At 37.3% G+C, this 23069-nt stretch overlaps 1 protein-coding gene and 1 long non-coding RNA gene across 2 annotated transcripts in view; one reads left to right on the forward strand and one right to left on the reverse strand.

Moving 5' to 3' along the window:
* Nucleotides 1-23069, forward strand: part of LOC144456337 (uncharacterized) — a 204106-nt gene that overhangs the window by 32265 nt on the left and 148772 nt on the right. The window contains exon 2 of the long non-coding RNA XR_013485418.1: nucleotides 5337-5426. This is a non-coding gene — a long non-coding RNA (uncharacterized LOC144456337). The remainder of the gene's footprint in view (nucleotides 1-5336; nucleotides 5427-23069) is intronic.
* The window catches only part of AKAP6 (A-kinase anchoring protein 6), a 496473-nt gene continuing 490642 nt past the window's right edge, over nucleotides 17239-23069 (reverse strand). Inside the window, 1 exon segment of the mRNA XM_078151395.1 lies at nucleotides 17239-18498. The gene's annotated coding sequence lies outside the window, so the exon portion shown is untranslated.

The raw sequence follows: 23069 nt of genomic DNA on the forward strand, positions 1-23069 counted from the left end.
CTTATCATGTAAGCATTTGGGAAGCCCTCAAATCCCCATTTTTCTTTCCTTGGGCTCAAAGGGCAATAAATTGACCTCCTACTCTCCCCCAGCCATTTTATTGCACTTTAGTCTGAAAGTCAAATGGAGAGAAAGCTCAGGAATAGAAATGGGAGAATCTTACATCATACTTTTATAAGCCGCAGGGGAGGATGGCCCTTCTGACTTGAGACCATGTCCCTTGGCTTTCAGCTGCCAATCTTTTGGGGAAAACCCTAGTCAGTTGGAACCAATCAAAATATCATTGCTATGTCCTCTTTATTTTTTTTTAATTTTTTTTTAATTTTAAAAAATTTTTTGGCTAGGCAATGGGGTTAAGTGACCTGCCCAGGGTCACACAGCTATCTATGTCCTCTTTAAAAGGGGCTAGCATATATGTGTATTTCCATAGGAGATTCTCTTCCAACAAAGGTCCATATCCTATCATCTCATCAAATGGGTTAAGAGACTCACCCAATGGAACAGGTTATGATCCCGGTTGCACATGTGCAAGGCACAAAGGGCAACATAAAGATGAAGTCAGGTTTTCTTCCCTATGTCTTACAAAGTTCCAGTTATTGAACTAGAAGAGATAATTTATTAAAATAAAATCTAAGCATGCTGATTGTTTAAAAACTGTCTTTTATAGTAGGTCATTTGCATGAAAGTATCAGAACATATGCATTATTTGCCATGATATATACTTCATACAGTATTTTGAAATTTACTCTCTTATTGTTCCTTGATCTTTTTCTTCATTTGTCTATTTTGCCAAAACTTAGGGAGAACTTTTAGGAACAAGAAAATATTCCCTTGGAAATTTCTGGGAATCTTAGTGGGCCAGGCACTGAATGTATTGCCGAGTCATAGATTTAGGGTGGAAGGATATTATTTGTCCATTCTTATCCCATTTTACAGATGAAGAATCTGAAACCTAGAGAGGTTAAGTGATTTGCCAAAAGTGATACAGAGAGTAAATAGCAGATCCAGGATTCTAACTTGGATGCTCTGTTACTAAATTCAACCTTCTGGGCATTTCACCAGTTAGCATTACTGGTCAGCCAAGTGGCACATTGGATAAAGCACTGGCCTTGGAGTCACGAAGACTCATCTTCTTCAGTTCAAATCCAGGCTCAGACACTCACTAGCTGTGGGACCCTGGGAAAATCACTTAACCCTGTTTGCCTCAGTTTCCTTTTCTGTAAAATGAGCTGGAGAAGGAAATGGCAAGCCACTTCAGTATCTTTGCCAAGAAAACCCCAAATAGGGTCATGGAGAATTAGACGAGACTGAAACAACTCCCCAGCAATGATTAAACTAATACAATCATTGGAAATATATTAAGGAATCTAATATTTAAGAGCCAAAAATGAAGCCAATACCTGACATTGGCCTGATCCTTATCTGGTTTTGGGCTCTGGTTTTTTAAAGGAATGTGGAAAAATTGGAAAGGACAGAAAATACCTTAGGAAGCAGGGTCAAAGGAGTTGGAATTGGTTATCCTGAAAACTAGAAGGCTGCTGGTTGATTTAATATCTATCTTCATATGTGCAAAGTTATACTTATACTGACCTATCTCTACAAAAGAATTCAAGGAAATCAGCCTAAAGAACAAGAGAGCTGGATGAGGCAGCTTTTGAAGTAGAAGGATGATTCAACACTGGAATATGCTGTTGTAGAGGCTACAGTATCTCCATCTCTGGAGATCTTTTTAAAATAGGCTAAATGATCACTGTCTTATATGGGATAAATGTTGTTCTGTCTGGGTATAGGTGGCTAGAACCAAATAACCTTTCTCCTAATGCTGTGATCTTATGTTGCATGCCATTAAAAGAATGTTGTACACCTAAAAAGAGCTGGAGCCAACCACAGAAGTAAATACCAATTTGCCAAAAGACAATTTTAATCACTTGCATCTCAATAGGACCAATAGCTGGAGAATGTTCCAGAGAACTGGGTAATGACTGAAAACACACTACATCCTAGTCTACAAAAGTCAGTGGAGAAAAAAGATGGTGCAAGGGAATTACTTCTAGACCTAGGTTTGACTCTTGCCCCTTATGTTTACTAAATGTGTGGCCATCAACGTTACTTACAGGTTAATTTGTTAACTTAGGTAGGCATTAGATTAATTTAGGTTGTACCTACGTGGGACAGTGGAAAGTGCACTGGACTTAGAGTCAGGAAGACAAGAGTTCAAATCCAGCCTCAGACACTTACTAGCTGTGTGACCTTGGGTAAGTCACTTAACCTCTCTCTGTCTCAGTTCCCTCAACTATAAAATAGAGATCATATCAGCACTTTCTCTTAGGTTTGTTGTGAGGATAAAATGAGATAATATTAGTAAAGTGCTTTGCAAACCTTAATTTGTCGGTGTTGTTCAATCAATTGGTCGAGTCCAACTCTTTGTGATCCCATGGATCATAGCATGCTAGGCCACTCTATCCTTCACTGTCTTTTGAAGTTTGTTCATTCACGTTAATGTTCATTGTTTCCATGATACTATCTATCCATCTTATCCTCTGCCATCTCCTTTTCCCTTCAATCTTTTCCATCATCAGGGTCTTTTACTAATTCTGTCTTCTCATTAAGTGGGCAAAATATTTAAGCTTCACCTTCAGTAATTGACCTTCTAATGAACAGTCTGAATTAATTCTTGAAGTAGTGACTGATTTGACTTCCTTGCTGTCCAAGGGACTCTCAAAAGTCTTCTCCATCACCACAATTCGAAAACATTGATTCTGTGGCACTCAGCTTAAAGCCCTACATAAACACTAGCTACATAACCTCAGTTTTCTTGTCTTCAACATGGGGATAATGCCTATAGTAGCTACCCACAGGGACAAATGACAGAGTATATAAGCACTTTATAAACTTTAAATCATTATCTAAATGTCAGTTATCATTACTCATATCAATTTGAAGATACATAGAGAGAAAAACTATCTCTAAGAAAATAAGACCTTGGTTTTATTTGAGTGTCCAAATTTAGTTTTAAAGGGTTGTATTACCCTTGGAGACTAGCATAAAATAGAGTAATATTTTCCCCATCACTATATCATGCAAGGAGACAGCTGCACTTGACTATTCAGAATTTCTAGGTATTGCTTTAGGGTCCAACACAGGAAAAAGTACATTGGAGTAATCCAACTGCAGTTTTATACAAAGTTGGCCATTATGGTAAGGTTCATACCTCTACGATTGCTGTGTATGTGTAACTATTTCCAAAAACACGCAACCAGAAAATATGGAAGAATATAGGTTTAGGAACATGAAACAAAAATGTCCCTCTTGTTCCCTTCCAATCATAGTGCATAGATTACTTTATGAATTCTTTGTATATTTTTGCCTCCCCCTTTAATATTTCTAAATTGTCTGGCTTGTATCTCTAACTGTGTATTTAGAAGTTGTCTCTATCTAAGCCAAATATCATTTATTCCCATCAGCACAGGTTTTTGGTTGTCCTCTGTGTGCAAGAGAGTTAGTGATGTAATTGAAACCAGATTAAAATGTAATTGGGAAATGTTGAACAAAATAAGTAAAGATACAATACATCATAGATAATGTTAATTTGTGGTTTTCTAAGTCAACATGGGCCCAGTTGTTTCTATTTGAGTTTGGTGCAACTGCCCTAGGCACTACTTTAAGATTACAAAATGTCACCAAATTGCCTATCTGTTGTGGTTGGAGTTTCCACAATGGGAGTTTCCTGTAATTTCTAGCATTGAGGACAATTTTAAAAATAAGTAAAGGCACCATGGGGGAAAAAATATATAAAATGGGGTCATGAAGCTGAAAGAGTATATAATCTCTTAGTACCAGGGATGTGCTGGAGCGAGCTCTAAACAGCTCTGCTGATAAATTTGAAAAATTAAAATATAAAAGTTAAGTAATAACATTAATTAAATTTTTCAAAAAAAAAATAAAGCTAAATTTTCAGCATCGGCATTTACACCTTGGAAATCACCAAGCTACAAATCAGTGCTTGATTTACTATTTTACTGATTGGCTAGACTTAAAGTGATGGGAAAATGTTAATAATGTCAACAAACAGAAATATACCATTTATACTTATTTTTTTTCTTGGAAAGTTGGTTGTTAGACATTTATCAGTGTACCTCTGTATCCTGCCCTGGCCTCTTAGATCCCTGGGCCTCTTTCAAGGCTCAGCTCAAATGCCACCCTCTCTGGAGGAGAGGTTTCCTGGTTCCTGGAGCTGCTGCTACTGTTCTTCCCTCTGAAGTTACATTCTTTATACTCTCTATGCGTCTTGTGTATGCCTGTGTACATACCTGAGTGAGGGTGGGGCTGATTGATTTACTCCAATGGTTCTCAGAACGCCTTTGCACTCTTAGTCTTATTTTTAACAGCATCTTAGTATTATTATGAAAATGGTTTTGACTTCAGGGATAACCTGAAAGGGTCTCAGGGGACCACTGTGTCCCTGACCACATTTTGAGAACCACTGATCGAGTGGGTCATTCCAATCGAGTCAAGGTAAGTGATAAGCTGTCATGATGTCTTCACCAGGTGAAAACAGTCTCAATCATAGGCTTTAGACTAAATGTAGAGTCTTTGGAACTAGAGAGATTTTACACAGAGATTCTGTTCAAGGAGGCAGAGAAAACATGGTCATGTCCTAGAGGTCATCTATAAACTACCATGTAGTTTAGCATTAAAGTCTCGAAAGTAAAACCCTTCAGTAGGAAACACCTGGTGGGGGGAGGAAGGAAGGAGAGACATTGGTAGGCTTTAGCATTGGTCTAGATATTCTTTCTAATACCCTTTTGGCTGGAGGAGAGCCTTGCAAGCTTTGAAGAGTCTGGAGGATGTTGAACTCTTCCTACCTTTTCACGAGGTCCTAACGGTATTCCTGGATCAGTTGACAGCAGTGTCTCCATTGGCAACCAGTGATAGAGTAGACAGAGCTTCATATGTATTAGATTATAAGCTCTTTGAGGCCAGGGACTGTCTTTTGCCTCTTTTTTGTATCCCCAGCACTTAACACAGTGCCTAGTACAGGCTAATCAGTCTTTTCAGTCATGTCTGATTCTTCATAACCTCATTGGGATTTTCTTGGCAAAGATACTGGAGTAATTTGTTATTTCCTTCACCAGCTCATTTTACAGAGGAAGAAACTGAGGCAAATAGGGTTAAATGACTTGCGCAGGGTCACACAGTATCTCAGGTGGGATTTGAACTTAGGAATAGGTGTCTTCTTGGCTCCGCAACCAGTTCTCTATCCATGGTGCCACCTAGCTACCCCTTGTACATAGCAGGTGCTTAATAAATGTTCACTGAATTTAATATCTCCACAGGGAGTTCATCAAAGAAACTACCCTATGCTGAAGGAGATCTGTGTGAATATCCTATGAGCAGGAGAAAAGGACCTTCAGCAGTGAGGAGTTGTGAGTTATCTCTTTGCCATGTGTGCTTTCTAAACTTGAAACCCTTCCTCCCCCACCTTCTCCTGGACTCTATGTTCTTTTAGGATAGCGTGTCATAATTTAGAGGTGAGAGATGTTTTCTACCAGCTGTTCTTATTGTCGCCTCTTACTAAATATCTATTTCCAAATGTTTAAGTTAAGTTGAGCCCTCGCTGACTAACATGATTCTTCAATACCATCGGGGACTCAAGGTGATGATATTAGAGGATTGCTTGGACTCTTTAGGGGCATCCCTAGAACCCTGAGGGGATACTGCATGGCCTTGTTCCAGGAACCCATACTCTTCTGGGAGAGTGGGAATTGGGATTGGAATCCTCAGAGTTTATTTCACTGTGCCTATTTCTGTTTTGTTGGTTTCTTCATTTGAAGATTTTTGCTTTTTCTTGCATCCTTATCTCCTAGCATAATTCACTAGTGTTGTGAGTTTAACAAACCCTTGTTGATTGATTAAGAAAACACTGGACACAAATAATGACATCTGACCATCCAGATGTCATCTGGGTGCTCCAGAGCTCTCAATGGGGGTGGGGGGACCCCAGTAAAATTGAGGTTTCACATATTGACACCAAGTCATGCAGGAGAAAAAAATGAGTCAGAATTTTGTCTTTAAGGTGAACCTTTAGGCAATGTGAAGCCTTCTTTCTAAGGTTTTCTAGGGGTATGCTGGAGCCAATTTGAGCTCTGGAGATGTGATTATTAAATTATCATTGTGAGCATTTACACTTCAGAATTGTTTTGTTGATTGTCTAGACTTGAGAAAGTATGGAGAAGATGTTGATAATGCAGATTAAACTTAAAAGTATTTACATGTGTACTTTTTTTTGAGAGCTGGTTGTTAAACATTTACCATCATACCCCTGGTTGTATCTATATGAGAAAACCATTTCTAATTAGTATGCAGTGATTGATCTAAGGGAGAATACTAAGTAACCTCTGATTCAGACTAATAGAATCTATACATAGTTAAATTTTGATTCCTCCATCAATGGAGCATGTCTTTTTCCTCTAGTACTGCCTACCTGTTGAAACTCTCCCTCATCACCTTACGCCTAGGTTATTATAAATTTGTGCTTATTTGTTTCCTTCACCCTCCTATTCCTCCTGCATACCACCACTGGAAATATTTTCATAAAATATTTATGCTATTCTTCCATTGTAAGGAATTTATGATGGCTCTCTGTTGTCTATATTTATACAAGATCCTTTGTATATGATATCTGAAACCTCAATTTTACTGGGGTTCCCCCCACCCCCATTAAGTTCTCTGGAGCACCCAGATGACATATAGATGGCCAGATGTCATTATTTGTATATTTCCTCATTCTGCTATACGAAAGATTTCCCTAGTTTGACCCTATTTTAGCATTCTTCTCTTTAAGCACATTAACCCTTTACTCTGATAAGGTCCATGTACTTCCCAGATGGGGCAGCTAGGTGGCACAGTGGATAGGGTTGTGTCTGGAGTCAAGAAGACTCTTCTTCCTGAGTTCAAATATGCCTTCAGATACTTCCTAGCTGTGTGACCCTAAGCAAGTCATTTAACCCTGTTTGCCTCAGTTTCCTCATCTGTAAAATGAGCCAGAGAAGGAAATGTCAAACCACTCCAGTATCTTTGCCAAGAAAACCCCAAATGGGGTCACAAAGAGTCAGACTTGACTGAAAATGACCAAACAACAATGTCCCAAATATTTCATCCGCATTCTTACTAGCAAACATTGGTTCATCCCTTTTTCTTTTTTGACATGAAGAATCCCCTCTATTGTTTTCTATCTTTCTAAACCCTACCTATTTTTCAAGGCCCATCTCAGTTCTTCCAAACTTCCCCATGAAACCTTTGCATATAACTCAGGCCCAGAATGATCCCTGCCCCCCTCCCCTTTTTAACCACCTTCCTAGGGAGTTTGTTTTCCTTCCCCAACATACTTGTATCTGTCTAGATTTGTGATAGAGATGCTTCAGTTGGGTAAGTCTTACATAGCTTCAAATAGACTGTAAGCTCTATGAAAGTGGGCATTGTGTCTTATCCTTCTGTTCTATGACTCATAACACCAAGCAGTGTACTCAGTTATATTCTTTTTGACTGAATTTAGTTTTTTGGCCTTCATGTATAATTTCTTCATCTTTGTGAAATGACCAGCAGAGGTTATTTGCACAAAACAGATGTGAAGGTCTACACTTTTAACATCCTGGGAGAGAATTTGTTTCTTATTTCATTAGTCATTTAGAGAGAGGCAGTATGCCTTATGGGATAGAGTACTATAAATGGAGTGAAGTCCTGAGTTTGAATCTTACCTCAGACAACATTTATGTGATGATGAGCAAATTATTTCAACTCTCTCGAAGTCAATCTCCTCTTCTACAAAATAGAGATAATTATAGCACCTACCTCACAGGGTCGTTCTGAGGTTCAAATGACATAAGATATGTAGAGCACTTGGCAAACTTTGAAACACTCTATAAAATATGAGCTCTATTATACATTATTTATTCATGAACTCAGAAAGCCAGTAAGGAAGTATTTTGGCTGGAAACCTCTCACATTATGCAGTGGTGGCTTTAAACCAGCATGTTAATAAAATACTCGTTAGGATGAATCTAGTTTCACATTAGGAAATTGGTTCCCTAGCTTATGTGCATTACTTTAGTTGCTTCCAAAACACTTTTCTGCCATAGTGTAGCCATTAGCTGAATGAAAACCACGTTGTTTTTGGGTTTTTTTTTTCATGGAATGCCTACATGTTGGAAGTTTTTGTGAAATGGCCCTATTTCACAGAGGAACAAAAATTTCTTCTCTGTATGCCATCTGTAGTGGAAATCCAGCAAATAGGATCAATAAACATTCTTAGGAATGGATGCTATATTCTTTTGAGTAGTTGATTTCTGAGAATATTTTGAAACCAATATAAAATTTCCATGGAAAATGATTGTGTGATGAGACACTAGGCAATCCTAAAGGAAGTAAAAGTTGTTTTTAAGCCAACACATTAGAATATATATTATAATTTTGTTGAAATCTAATTTATAACTATTTACACAAGGTGTTTGTGTACAAGGTATTCTTATCCCTTTTGGTTGGGACACATCATAAATGGAAGGTTATTGCATGTTTTTTGTAATTTCTCAAGCAAAATATGATGATAAAAATATATTCTGACTAGAGCATATCTCGTCCTTCATAATTAACTATTGCATTTTTCTTTCATCAGGCTCTGACCTTTAAAGGGTTCCTGTTGTGTGTGTGTTTTTAATGTCTAACTTTTCTGAAAATGTGTAGAGGTCATAATGAGGCATAATTTATAGTACATAATTTTACTTGGCCTTTTTCAAGTGCTAATTTAACTATCATTTCTTCATATGGAATTTTTATAAGAAATGTTTTAAAAAATGAAAGCCCTTTCTTGGTTCTCTGGCATAAATCAGAGTTTCCAACATGTGATATAGGAGATAGTCAAGAAATTTGACAGCGTTTCTATGAGTGTTCAGAAAATGTGTGATTGTAAGTTTTTTTTTTATCCAAGCTTCAAACAAGTAAATCCTCAAATGAACAGATTATAATATTCTCTGCCTTGTGAGAAAACAACTAATAACAGATAAGCTATTATTGGATATTATTCAAAAAGCCAACTTCTGGGGCATGTCTAATGGTTCTAATCTCCTATATATAATGTCTGCATTTATTGTACTCTGTACAGTGATAACTAGCATTCATAGGGACACTCCTCTGGCAGAGAATCCTGAAGTGTCCTTTGAATAATCAAATATTAAAATAACATTAGTTTTGTTTTGTTTTTCCTTCTGAGACTGGGTCTCCCTATCTTACCCCAGCTGTAAGAGTAGCAGCTATTTACATGCCAACCCTCATCACTGATCTCCAGAGAAGCTTTCATCAATTCTGTTAATGATCTGAGCTGGGTTCATCACACTATAGGCAATCCGGTGTGCTCCACTTCTTTGGTGGTTCACCATATTGGTGTTGGGCTTAGTATAGACCAGAGATGTCAAACATGAGGTGGGCTATATCCCACAACACTCCCAAATAAGGCTTGAGACAGGTTAAAATATTATTGGGAGCTATTTAACAAAATAAAAATACAGTAGAATGTAGATAAGGTAAATATGTGGTTTTCTAAGTCAATATGCTGCCCAGTTGTTTCTGTTTGTTTGACATCGTTGGTGTAGACACCCAACTGATTTACCCCACTATAGCTCAGAACTCCAGAGCTCAAGGAATCCACTAGCCTTAGCCTCCTTAGTTATAGACATCACAGATGTATGCCACCAGGATTGGCCAATAAAATAACATTTTCTATGTTCATTGTTAAGAGAATTTTGAAAATGAGTTATCTCAAATCCAAAATGTATGGTATCTATCAGATAACCCAAACTCTCCATTATCTAACTATTGTGGATATATAGAATTTTATCATTTTACCTTCCACATGCCTTCCTCATGGTACTATTTTACCTGATGGCAATGTCTCTAAGCTTATGGTTTCTGGCCAACTCTAGTTCTTTATAAAATGTTTTCTTTTTAAAATTAGCTTCACGTTTGAAAAACAGTCATTCACAAATATGGGGAATTAAAACACCACAATGCTATAGAATACTGAGAAAAGTATTTGGAGAAGGGATTGGGAAGGACAAACGTAAGAACAAAATCAGGTTGTCCCAAAGAACTTTTAAAAGGATGTAAATTTGTACAAATTTGTCCAAAGCAGCATTAATCAATCATTTGTGTCTGAGATGAGAAATATGGTCTTTTTGTCTTGATTTTCAATACCATCTTAATGGCAAACTAAATTTCAGGTTCTTTATTCCCCATGGAGGGGAACAGATGAAAGCTGAAGCAAGTTTGAAGTAAATGAAATATACAAGTATGCACACATACATATATACACACATTACATACATCTGTTCCATAAGGGGAATTGTATCTGTCTGGGTTAGTGTAAGCAACTTGATTAATTAATAGAAAAAAATTTCTATAAAGTACACACTTTGTTGGGTTTTTTTTTACACTCTTAAATGTTTTTATATTGTTTCCAATTACATGTGAAAATAATTTTTAACATTCTTTTTTTTTTTTAAAGTATGCAGTGTTTTTGATGAACCAGTGACTGGGGAATGTTTAGATTTCAATTGGTATCTTATAAGTTTTTATTTTCCATAGTGGCTTCAACCATCTAATTTATTGAGTCATGGAGAAGCATTTTTCCCATGATGGTAATGTTGTATTTACTTAATAATATTTCAAAATTTTAAGCAACATTTCTTATTAAATTCAAATTGGAACACATCACATAGTGGGTTTTTTGTTTTGTTTTGTTCGTGAGAGGGAAAAGGGACAACCTGGTGAGAAAGCGTATGTGCTGTATCATCATGTCATGCACCCACAGAATATGTGGCACATTTTATGGATGTATCTAGAGAATGAGGCAACTGTAGGGTGAGAGGAAGCGTGATAGTGTGTATAGAATGCTGGATTTGGAATCAAATCTTCCCTCTGATACCTATCAACTCTGTGACCATGGGCAAATCATTTAACCACTCCGAGCCTCAGAGAATTCTCTGTAAGCTATGGACCCGTTGCAATCGTTATCAGTGGAAGGAGCGTTCTATATGAATGAAAGCACAGGTCCTTGATATAATAATAACAACAACAATATGATTAATAATAATATCACCTCAGATATTAGCAGTATGACCCTGGGCAAGTCACTTAATCCTGTTTGCCAGTTTCCTCATTTGTAAAATGAAGTAGGGAAGGAAATGGCAAACCATTCCAATGTCTTGGCCAAGAAAACCCCAAATAAGGTCACTAAAAAGGACTGAACAACAAAGTAATGATAATGATGATGATGATAAATAACTAGGATTTATTTCATGCATTAAGGTTTGTGAAGCACTTTACAAATACTATTTCATTTAATCTCACAACAACCCTGTAATGTGAGTGCTACTATGATCCCTACTTTGCAGATGAAGAAACTAAGGCATACAGAAGTTAAATGAGTTGCCCAGGGCTACTCAGTTAATAATTGTCTTTGGCAAGGTTGGAGCACATAGTAAGCGTAAATGGTGAATGGGGTTATTTGAGTGCTAAAGACTAAGTAACAGTCTTCTCTGCTTCTATAAAGTCTTGAAATTCAACATACTGCTTTGTGTAGGAGGTGAGAAACAATTACCTGGACAAGACAATCTTTGGTCATTTCTCCATGGTTATAATGAGGCAGATTTAGGCTGTACATTGTGATTCAGTTTAATCTAGATTTCACTTTTTTTCCAAAGGAAATACTACTAATATGATGGGTGATGGCTATGAAGAATCTGGGGCTGGCATCTTTAGTTTGACTTCTGTACTCCAGGAGAGCAAACTTCACTTAATACCTCTTCTCTCCCCTTGATAAGCAGGAAGGATAGGACAAGTCTTTCTGTGCGATAACTCTATGACTTTCCTTAGAACCTACACACAAGTTCACACTGGATGTTTGATATGATGGACAGTCTGTGATCATTGTTAATGACTATCCCCGAGTATGAGACACAAATCTATCCTCCTATGGCCAGCAAAGCTCATCCAGAAATCCCATTAATTAACCTAGGCCTACTGTGGCTAGTGAGAAAACAGCTTTATTCAACAACTCTGATGATTCAAGTGTATGGCAAGATGGCGTACTAGAGTTAAAGCTGGAATAGTCTACGATGCTTCTTTCTTCAGTCATGAAAACATAGCCTAATCCTTCTGGAAAGATGCTGTGGCTGTCAAATATTACCAAGTAGCATAGTGGATAGAGTGCTGACCTTGGAGTTAAGACCCAAGTTCAAATTCTGCCTCAGATACCTACTAGCTGTGTGATCCTGGGCAAGTCACTTAACCTCTGTGTGCCTCAGTTTCCTCATCTGTAATATGGGTATCACAATAGTACCTACTTTATAGGATTGTTATATCAAATGAAACATTTGCAAATGATTTTTGCAAACTTTAAAGCACTATTTAATGCTACCTATTGTTGTTATCATTGTCCAAGAAGGGTATGTTAAGGAAAAACAATAGTAATGAACTATTTACAATCATTTTCTATAGTAATCATCTCAAAAGAGTAAAAATTATTGGTAACCCATTGGACAGTGGAAACATGCATAATAGGTGTAAATATGGGGCAACATTTGCCAACGATAATTTATGCTGGAGAACTTATGGAAAACATGTTGAGGCCATGTATGTTTGGCAAAGAAGGTAGGCTGGATAGGTAGAAAAAATGAGAGAAAATAGACAGCCCAACCACTATGATATCCCAAGATAGTTAAAAACAAACAAACAAAAAACCTGATGGAGGCTCCTGTAGGGAAAAATTTGTGAAAGGATATGAAAGAGAATTGATGAGGATGAGGTGTGGAGGTATTGAGACAGACATCACTGAGGGAAGGACTCATAATTAGGAATTGATGAGTCGATTAAATTAAACTTTTGTTACAAGAAATAATAATTGATACTGTAAGTATTGAATAGATAAAAACTGAGCAGTACAATATCAACAACTCCATGCACTAAACTCCAACTCCATGTACAAACAATTATACAAATTTAGATAGTGGTTTTTCAAACATTTTTAAATGCTTGTTTATTCATTGGTCTAAAATGAAAGCAATTCTCCCTTTATAATTATCTCCTTTAATCCTCCAGTAATCAGATTGCTATTCTATTGTTTGGTCACTATATTTTTAAAATGGTATGGGGAAAACTGGAGAAGAAAGAACAAAATGATAAAGAATAAATAATTTGTGAAAAAGAGGAGTTACAGAAGAGAAGGCTAAGTGGAAAATTTTATCATTCCCTTCAAATGCATGAAAAGGGTGCTGGTGTTTCTTGTTCATTTAAAAAAAAATCTTATATTTAGGAAAGACCAAACAAATGGGTTTAAATTAAAACAGTGGTGATTTGGGCTGTACATAAGGAAGAACTCATTGATCACTAGGCTGATAAACCCGCAGAAGAGTGACCATGGGAATGCAAAGAAATTACATTCAATAAGAATAGACAATTACCTGCTTTGACTGGTGCCACTATTCACCAGGCCTGTACATGGATGATTTGATTAGATAAGGTCTTGGGTTCTTGTCCAGCTCTAAAAACCTAGTTTATCTAATTATTTTAGGACCATGCACAAATTAAAACTGAACTGATAGAATTAGTATTTCTAAATGAAAAAAAAATATTGAAGTATGCTGTGGCTGAATCTATATGTCTGAAATAAATGCAGAGAACTCCCAATCAAATTTAAATCCTCCTTGAAAACAAAGATTATAGAATCACAGAATTGGAAAGAATCTTAGAAATCTTCTAGGCTAATTCTTAAGTTTCTAAGAGCACACAGATATTAGGTGACAAAGCTGGAACTCACACCCAAGTATTCAGTCTTTTTTTGGTTGTTGTTGCTGGGGGGTGGGCATGGGAGGCAAGCAGGGTTAAGTGACTTGCTCAGGGTCACACAGCTAGTAAGGGTGTGAGGCCAGATTTTAATTCGGGTCCTCCTGACTCCAGAGTTGGTGCTCTAACCACTGAGCCATCCAGCTCCCCAAATCCAGGTATTCTGGTTTAAAGTCCAGTGCCCTTTCCACTCTTCCGTGATACACCCCGCCTCTTCTCCATGCTTTCTTTCTCTAGCCCACAGAAAACTCTCTGATTCTAAAAGCATTTAAAAGATCAATTAGTATACATGCTAGGGTTTGTTTACATGGTATACCATATTGTTTTCTAATCCCCTCCCCCCAAAAAATGTATGTCTTCTTTCCCCAACTAGACCATAAACTTTCTTTGGCATTCAATAAAATACCTGTTAGAATAAGTGCTTAATAAACATCTTACTTGAGGGGATTTGTTCTGTAAAACTGGGACTGAGTCAAAAAGCCACACCCAAGGACCTCTAGAAGGCTACATGTTGCCTCAAGGTCACTGGTTCCCCACCCCTGACTTAAGAGAGAATGGCCTTTCTTCTTTTGGTATATTTGATGATGGTTGAAGGAACTAAGAAGAGAAAATTTAGTAAGAAAGACATGACAGCTATGTTCAAATCTTTGAAAGGTTATCACATAGAAAACGGAGTAGACATTGTAGAAGGCAGAAATAGGCCAATGGGTAGAAGTTAGAATACATATTTTAGTTCAATATGAAAATGTTCTAACACATAAGGAGTCATTTAGTGATAGAGAAAGTCTATTGCAAAGTAGTGAGTTCCCCATTACAGAATGTTCCATTAGATGATAGCTGACCAATTGTTAAGTATGTTGTTGAAATGATTCCTAATTTGGAAAGGAAGTTGAACTAGATGACCTTGAAATTCCTCTCCATCTCTAACACTCATTGTTGAGCATAGATTGTGGCCAGATTGAACACGTGTCAAGTCCTCAAATAAATACATATTGCTTGATTGACTGACTGATGCCAATAAGTAAACCATGATGAGTTTTACCGTTACAAGGTGATCTTTTTTAGCTACGCTCCTGGTTAGAGACATAGACTAACCTAGGAAACATAAGACTTTCTCTTCTCAATATGCAAAATAAGGTCAGACCTATATGAAGCCTAGTTGGACAGCATCCCGTAATGATGTAGCACCTCTATGATTTTTGTCCCTTCTTCTACACTCTCCCCCTGCAACTAGTCTGCTCCAGGTTCTCATCACCTCATTCATGAATTACTGTGCTAGGCTCCTAATTAACCCCCCTCCATACAGTCTATTCCTTTTTCAATCCAATCTATACACATCTACTACTTTCATCATATCAGCCTCCAACTTAAGAACCTACAATGGCCAAGTGTGGTGGCACACTCCCGTAATCCCAACACGAGAAGATCACCTGAACCTGGATGTTCCGAGTTGTAGTGGGATAAACTGATCTAGATGGCGTCAGCCCTAAGTCTGGCCCACATCCATGTCATGAAGCCTCAGGGATTGGGAGTGTGCCAGGTTGCCTAAAGGAAAGGTTTAGCGAGCCCAAGTTAGATCAGAGTTGGTCAAAGCTCTTGTGCCAATCAGCAGTCGCTGCACTTCCAGCCTGGTCTTAATTAATAAGCAAGTAAATGAATGAATGAATAGGACCTACATTGCCTAATGAATCAAGTTGGAACTTTTCAGCCATTTCAAGGTCTTCCTTCAGCTCTCACTGTTACCTTATCCAATCTCCCACTGCTGTTCAACGCACACATACATATACATGCATCCATGGGTACACACACACACAAACACACACAGCTCAACCTCATCTATACTTCTCCTTTTCTGCTGTTCACTCTACTTATCCGTTACCACCAATTCAGATTCTGCTTTTCCTTTTAAAGTTCACATCAGCTTTTCCCAAGTGCTTTCTTTCTCTAGCCCACAAAGATCTTTCCCATTCTAAAAGTATTTACAACATGTGTAGTATTCATACCTTCTAGGGCTGGTTTACATAATTGGTTTCTAGGTTTGATCCCCCCCCCATATATGTCTTATCTTTCCAACCATAGGCATCTTTGGCTTTCAATAAAATACCTGGGGCAAAGGGGCAGGGAACAAGCATTTATTGAGTGCCTACTGTATGCCAGGCACTGTGCTAAGTACTTCGCAAATATCATCTCATTTGATTCTCACAACAACCCTTTTTTTTGTGAGGCCATTTTTAAAGTTGAGGAAGCCAAGGCAGAGTGGTTAATCAACTTGCTTGTAGTCACACAGCTAATTAGTGTCTGAGACAGGATTCGAACTCAGGCCTTCCTGACTCCCAGCCCGGGGATCTATGGATTGTTTACTTAGATGCTTCTGGAAGAGTAAGTGCTTTATAAATTCCTAATCTGAAAAGCTCCCTTTGATGTAGTTGTGGTATAGGATGCAATAACTTGAGATGTGCTGTCTAAATAAGTGACCAATCTAACTATAAAAATCTTTGTGTGTCTACACACACAATTGCCTAGATCTCTATCGCTATCTCTATTTAATGTTTCTCTATGCACATAGAGTATTTATAGTATTGTGTGTATATCTATGCATACACATGTAGTTTCTATCCAATAAAAATACTTGTGGGTAAATATGCATACCTATATGTACACACTATACATACACACACACACACACACACACACACACACACACACACACACACGTAAATATAGATAGAGAGATGGCATCATGAGGTAGAAATAGGCCTGGGGGTCAAGATGATCTGGTTCAAGCCTTGCTTTTGACACATACTGACTGTGTGACCCTGGACAAGTCACTTAGCAGTTTCTCATACAACTTTTTAAGACTTAAGTCTTGCTGAGCAAGTCTGCTCTGCATTAGCAAAAAGAAGTTTGCTCAGAGGAGTTCCCTTTTCTGACAAAATCGGATATCTGGTACAAAGGAAAAAAATAAATAAATCATGATCAAGCATGGTAGAGTGCATAGAGAGCTGGCCTCCGGGCATGAGGTCTTGGGTTCAAGTGTGGCATCTGACAAAAATCCTAGGCAAGTCACTTGTCCTCTTTAGCATCTCTGGTAACATGACCTCCTGAGTTCTGACTCTTAAATGCTACGATTCCATGAAGTTGTAGCCTTGGTCAATTAACACTCCACGTGGATGTGCCTGCACTGATGTAATTTGGATGTAGATCCAGATTTTTTTTAAAAAAATGGTCCATATATTTGTACACATGAAATTTATCCAGGGATACTATGTAAATCATTAGAATTTAAAGGCAACAGAAATCCTGAAATGAATCAACAATCAATTAATGATAAAGAAGAAATAAAAGTCTTGAATAAATATTTATTAATTGGTGATGGTGGGGATGCAGTGAGTTTATAGTTGAATGCTGCTGAGTCTTCATATGTACATGTATATGATGAGAAAGACCTGGAGACTTTGGAAGCTCCATTCCCAGTCCCTGATTTAGGCAAAGTAACTCAAAGCCTCTTGCCAAGTACTGAAATTTCAAAATTGTATATTATTTCTAGAACAGGATGCAGAAATTTCTTTTTAAAGGAGCACAGGTAGAAGAGATCACTGGTTCAGCTTTTTTTCCCCCAATAAACTATGTTTATTATGCCAGTTCTAATTACCATGCAATCTAATGGATTTAAGGCTTATATTTTCCACATCACTAGACATCACAAAACATGAAAGCATCTTATACTGTCATTATACATCAATGTTTGCACTTGGTTATACATATATACAGAAATTATTCACACATCTTAACCTTGCTATTTCCTCCTTTCAAACCAACATAATTTTACTGTGAAAGCAGCTTGTTTTTAATAAATGGTATAAGAAATACAGCAAGGCACACATTTTTAAAAAAACTTTTTTTCTTATTACCACCTCAAGAAGCATAAAAAACCAAAATGTTGTACATAATTCAATAGTAGAATGTTACCAGTTTATAACATACAACACCGTGTAGTTGTTTCTTGAAGTGTTGCATAGGTTTTTTTTTTCAAGTGAAATAAATAAAATGGTGCTTTTAAAAAATTACTTTATTTATCATGGTCAGAATCAAAAAAGAGTAAGGATTCTTTCCTTTACTAAAATCAAATCAACTATTTGCTTAGGTCAAACCATCCTAATAAGCATAGGCATTATACCAGAAATTTGTTATATATGAAACATGACATAGGAAAGCATTGGCAGATATCATTCTAAACAGGTGAATTGAATACACTTGCAATTTGGTGAATTGTAGAACTTTAAAGAACAGTCAGGAGAAGAGCCAACAAAAATGTCCAACTGAGGAACACAGGATCAGTAGAGGTAGCTTGGGACAAGAATCCTTGTGAAAACAAATGGCTTTGCTATACTTCAGAAAAGAAAAGAAAAGAAAAAACCATCATCTAAAGAGGACCAGAGGACCAGCGCACCACGCAGCCAAATCAAAGCCCACATGGAAGAACTGCATTTGGAAGGAATATTTATCTTGGGAGGAGTCAGTGTAACCAAAGGCAGTGACACAATGGAAGCCAAGGCCATCCCAGGGTTAGGAGGATGAGCCTGCACCTGGACTGCAACCAGACTTCTGAAAGGAAACAAACAAACAAACAAAGGAATAGCACATTTCAGAAATTACATTTGCAATATACGCTGGAGACAGCTATCATGGGATTGCTGGTGGTCATCTCAATGTAGGAATCCAAACAGTATGAATGGGGGAGTTTTCAACAACCTCACTTTAGTGTCAAAAATGTCTTAGAATTAATGTGGGAAATTTATTGATTTATTTTCCTTTTTAAAACCTCAGTTTCAAAAGAAACAAAAGAAAATCATCAAATCTGACCTTTTATCTGCACCCTATCCACACTGCTGCTTGTGAACTAGCTTTTTCTTTCTTTTTTTTTTTTTTGCAACACACAAAAAATGATACAATCAATATGAAAATGTAAGGCTGCTAAAGCCCAGTTACTCGGAAGGGGATAAGGAATACTTGCCCTGGTCCTTTTGAGTAAACTCACTTTCTTACAAAGTGGACTTCTGATTTTAACTTGTGGTTTCAGTGACGGTGGAGGATTTATTTGAGGACATGTGTATTAGTCTCATAAGATGACATACCCTTGCTTAAGAGGCTTCAGTGACACCCCATTGCCTGTAGAATAAGACACATGCTCTTCTCTTTGACATTCAAAGCCCCTTATAGATTGGCCCCAGTATGTCTTTCTAGGCTGATTACCCATTCTCCCCCACCATGAGCTCTAACATTTTTACTTGCTCCACGTGACAGCATTCCATCTCCCAATTGTTTTTGAGTTAGCCCTCAAAGCTCAGTTGCCCATACCTAGAACTCCTAAGTCCTTTCAGGATTCAGTACGAGTACTTTTCCCTGAAAGGACTTTTCTTGATTCACTTGTTGTTCATCTGATTCACCTGTCCCTGCCAAAATCACTTTGAATTTATTTTGTATACATCCCCAAGAGGCAGTGTGGCATAACAGAGAGTTGGCCTGGAAGCCAAGAAGACCTATATACTGACTGTGTGGCCTTAGACAAGTCATTTAACTCCTCAATGTTCTAGCCAATGCTCTAGGATTATAAACTCTAGAGAAGTCACTGACATGCAATCACAGAAGGAATTTCTTCATTTGAGCATCTGTTACACTGATGACATCATAGGTCCAGTACCTATCATCTACTTATCTATAAACATGTTGTTTTTCCTTTAGCAGAATTTAACCTTTTTTAGGGCAGGGACTGCCTGAAAGGTAGCAGATGCTTAATAAATTTTTATTGATTAAATGTGATTTGAGCAAATAAATATGCCTGTTACTGACTGTATCTAGGAAAAATAGAGATCAGTTGTGATGTTTCAGATCCTTGAAAGCATACTAAAATAACTAACTACTTGCTCATAGCTAAGAGTGCAAGGTGTAGAAAACATGAAAATTAAAAAAAAAAAGATTTAGGTAAGTCTACATTTTGTGGTTTGAATACAAATCTGTAAAAACACAATCTTGCCTTCCTATCTGCAAAAAGGCCAAAGCAACTGGCTAAGATAGAATAAATCTAAATTTCAGACTTAGGCCAGTTGACAATCTTTGGTTCAAGGAATATCCAAAAAATAGCTTTAAAGAAGTTTGGGATTACTTAAGGATGCTTAGCAGCGATCAATTTGAAAATGACCTTGTGCTTACATAATATGCAATTTAATCATATGTAGTATATGCACTTGCATAGAGAGAGCACATTGTAGTGCTATATGTTAGCTACCATGATTAGTATAATACATATACATGTACATGCAATTATATTCCCAAAGTATATGTCCTATAGATTATTAGCTCTCAGATTTGTTGACCAGAAAAACAGAAGTGATATTACAGTCAAAGGGAAAACAGCAGCAGGAAGGCTTCCTAAGAAAGTAAGGTCTAAAATGGAGTATACTTCTGCTGTAAGTAATGAGTTAAAATTTTTAAACCCTAGAATTTTTCCAGCCTGAAGTTTAGGGTTAAACTATTCATCGAAGAGCAGAGGCTTATGATGAGGATTATGAAGAAATAACTGTCAGAATACGGCGAAAAGATTAGTGCAAAGTACATCTCTTAGGCAGTTCCTAGGAGGCACTCCAGACATGCATTATGTGCCTCTTCCAAATTAAGCAGAAATATCTGGATCTATCCAGTTACCTTTTCCTTTGATGTGATTTGCTGTAACTGACCTCTCTATTTTTATAGAAACATGGCAAATAGGGAGAAATAGTGAAAAGCACAGCGGTGTGCCTGGAAACCAGTGCAACTGCATCACACATACTGGGTTGGATTAGATCAAGTTTTCTCTTAAATCATTTGAGGGTGAGTTTTAATTAGATTCCTTGTAGGTAAAAGGTTCTCTTTGGTTACCTGTTTGCAGACTGTATCTGCTTCTCCTAAGTTATAGACTTCCAAGGATGACATTATAAAACAGGGGCTTTTTATGATCTCAGAATTTATTTCTGGAAAAGCCAGCAAATTGAATTTGGTGTAGTAAAAACACTGTCTTGGTAAAAGAATTCTCTGACTGACTGCCTTTCAAACAGTTTAAATGGAAGCACAGCTTTTTTCGTTTGCTTGACTGCATCTACTGGGAAGAACAATTATGATCATTAAGCTTTTATATACATAGCACTTTCTACTTTCCAAAGATTTTATGGTCATTTTTACTATTTATTCATTACCTTAATCCTGAAGGCACCTCAGTGTTGGGGGCACAGATGAGAAAGGAGAGGCATAAAGAAGTTAAATAATAATGTCCTGGATCACAGAGCTCTCAGGGCAGAATCAGAATACATAGCCAGGGGACATAGCTGATAAAATGCCCAAACAGTTTCATGAATATCGAAAAATCCAATTCTTCAGATGCTTTGCACAACACTGAAAAACTCCCTAGCCCTAATGCAAATGGCTTTTTATAGTGTTTTAGTATTTAGTATTTTCACTTTCCATTTGCATCCTCAGTGTTTAGAAAAGTGTCTGCCATGTAGTAAATGCTTAATAAATGCTTGCTGAATGATTATTAAAAAAAATCTTTAGAGCAGGAGTTAACCTGAAGTCTATGCACTATTTTTTAAGATAATATTTTAATTGGTTTCCCTTGTAATCCTGTGTACTTTTTTATGCATGTAAAAACATCATTCTCATAAGGGGTCCATAAGCCTGAGTAGGCTACTAAAGGGGTCCAGGATGAAGCAAAGGTTAAGAACCCTTGCTTTAGAGCAAGCCTGGAGTGATGGATAGTGCTAGACTTCCATAAAGAAAACAAGGGTTTAAATACTGCTTCTGACATCTAGCTTTGTAACCAGGAGAAAGTTCGTGGACCTCAGTTTCTTCTTCTCTAAGATGATGATAATGATGGAAATCATATCTGTAGTTCCTAACAGGATCGCTGTGAAGCTCATGTAAAGTGCTTTGCAAACTTTAGAGCACCATATAAATGCCAGGAATTGTTATTATGGTTGTTGTTTTGTTATATGCGATGGAGATCTGATTCCTTTTTCCTCCACAGTGCCACAGTTGTATGCTATGCACATAGAAGGTACCCACTCATCCAACTGGCAAGCATTTATTAAGAGCCTACTTATGTCAGGTCCTTTGCTGGGCTCTGGGGATATAGAAATACAAAGGATGAAAATGATCCCTACTTAGAAAACATTGATTAGATGGCTTGACGCTGGCCCTGCTTGTAGGATGCTAGGACTACATCAGAAGATTCTTTCGCCCTGCTTTAAAAAGCAGAGCTTGTTGTCCTTTCTGTTGTTGCCTGCTCCTTAGAAAGGACGAGGAATAAACTCCTAAAAGGTCACAAGACGTAGCAGTCTGCACTTTCCAGATCTGATGGGGGAACGGGATTTCTTAGTGCTAGGAGTTTGTCGTGCTCTGAATATGAGCCTCCAGATCCTGGCGTGACTGGTGACTTGGGGGTCATGGTCACATGACGTCATGCTCAGAGTGGTGTTTTCTTTCAAGCTTTTATATCTTTTGAGAAAAAGAGATTCAGCTGGGCTCTATAAGCCCCTCTGTAGGCTGGCAAAGCAAGCTGCATAATCGCTAGCTGAGGTGGTTTTGGAGAAGTTTATGGAATTGCTCTCACTTTCTTCTAACGGTCAGTTTTATCGCACGCTGATAAAGAATGTAATTAGAGTATGGACACATTTAATAGAGAATGCATTTCTCTCACTGCTTTTATTCTCATTCCCAAACAATGTAAATAGAGCCTGAAACAGTATAAAGTTAGCTGAGCTACATTACTAAGTCAATCTTCTTTCTCCAATTTTACATACTGAGTTTATTTTTAGGGTATATATATGGTATAGATTCCCCCTGCCCCCACCTCCACCTCTTCCAGCTCTACACAGAATCACACATTTTAATGAGTTTAGGGCACAGGTGTTAACAGGAAAAAAATAATGATGTTTGCCATTCATCTTTCAAATTAAATAATGTGTTTTTAAATAGTAACTTTTTTCATAATACATTATGGGAACAACATTTATCTGTCACATTTTAAAAGATGTATTTGTAATAAATGTAAATTACCTTTAGAAAATCAGTAATTAGGCTCATCAAAAAATAAACAATCTGCCACAAAAAAGATAATCTTTAGCATAGTTAAGTATAATAACTGT

This window comes from Phascolarctos cinereus, unplaced genomic scaffold (assembly GCF_003287225.1).
Source record: "Phascolarctos cinereus isolate Bilbo 61053 unplaced genomic scaffold, phaCin_HiC Scaffold_3;HRSCAF=262, whole genome shotgun sequence".
NCBI lineage: Eukaryota > Metazoa > Chordata > Mammalia > Diprotodontia > Phascolarctidae > Phascolarctos > Phascolarctos cinereus.